Source organism: Coturnix japonica, chromosome 3 (genome assembly GCF_054131305.1).
Source record: "Coturnix japonica strain WE chromosome 3, WE-NBRP24, whole genome shotgun sequence".
NCBI lineage: Eukaryota > Metazoa > Chordata > Aves > Galliformes > Phasianidae > Coturnix > Coturnix japonica.
In genome coordinates, this window is record NC_140665.1 from 98,368,593 (window position 1) to 98,370,227 (window position 1,635).

Below are 1,635 nucleotides of genomic sequence, written 5' to 3' on the forward strand. Positions count from 1 at the left end.
TTTCATTTACAGGAATGTAAAGCTGCTAATTTTGTTCCAGAGTCTCTCTCAGAGTCTCAGAGTTGGCAGAGAACTCAGAGGATCTGTCTGATCCAACTAGAAGAACTTGGGGAACTCAAAGCACATCCAGGTGGATCTTAGAGATCTCCAAGGTGATTCCACAACCTCTCTGGTCAACTCTGTATGTGCTGGAGCACTGAGAAATACATCTGAGGACAGTCAAATCAAAGTCAACTGCACTAATAACTGCTCAGTGTTTTCAAAAAGCAAATACCTGAACACTATGCCTTGCATACAGCACTGTTTTCAGTGCTGTAAACTTGATGTGTGTCATGGTATCATTCAGGTTTGTTTTGTTTGCTCTTCCATCCTTCATTACATGCAATACCTACCAGATCTCTAGTTAAAAATGCTCCAACTTGCATCTAGTTTAGAATTTGTTCTGTTAGTGCCATGTTGGGATGCGGCACTGAGCAGTTCACTATCTACCCTTAAGCCCTTAAGGGTGCTTTGGGGTCTAAATGCTTCTGAAGTGAAACTCTGTTGACTTATAGGGTGGATTGATGAGACCAATGGGATGGAGTTCAGCAAGACCAAGTGCTGGGTACTGCATTTTGGTTGCAAAAAGTCCATGTATCACTTCAGGCTTGGAGCAGAGAGGCTGGCAAGCTGCACAGAGGTGAAGGACATGGAGGTGTTAGTTGACAGGGAACAGAATGTAAGCCAGCATCATGCCCAGGTGGCAAAGAAGGCCAATGGCATCCTGACCTGGTCTGCACTGATCACAGGAACAGACTGAGGGATCTTGCTGGTCTTTCCAACTTTAATGATTGAATGAACTTGTTTTAATGCCACAGTTTCAACTTGATGCTGAAGGCCCGTACTAAGAACTGCAGTGTCAGGATGGAATGAATTTCATTTTGTTTAATCTTTCTGTCAGGATTTTGCTACGTGGGGAGCTCACCAAGTGAGCATAGCAGATAATGAGCCGCAGCAGCAGCTCGCTGTCCGATGGGGAAATGCTGCGTGTGTAGATTAGTCCTTGCCTTCACGACGTGGACAAGTGCTCGTTGGCGTGTTTAAACCCTCTTTTTCCTGTTTGTTAAAGAATTCATCATTGAAAATGCACTTTTCTTGATGTTTTTACTCACTCGCTGAGTGAAGCGGTGCCGGTGGTGAACTTACACTGCCTGAATTCTCTTTTCAGTAGTGCGTGGGGACAGGACTAGGGGTAATGGGATGAAAGTACAGCATAGGAAGTTCCTTTTTACAGTGAGGGTGACGGAGCACTGGAACAGGCTGCCCAGGGAGGTGGTGGAGTCTCCTTCTCTGGAGATATTCAAGACCTGCCTGGACGCCGAGCTGTGTGACGTGGTGTAGGGAGCTGCTTTGGCAGGGGGGTTGGACTCGATGATCTGTAGGGGTTGCAAACCCCTACAATTATGTGATTCTGTGAAATTAAGACAGCAGCCGTCGTGCTTCACTGTCTTCTAACAGAACCGACTGCCCCATGGCCGAGCAGTTGGGCCGGGACCAAGCGAGGGAGCGGCGCGGGGCTCTGAGGGGAGCGGCGGGGCGGGCTCGGGCTCGGGGCGGCCTTTAGTTCCAGCGGGTTATTCTACCCGGCTTCGGGTA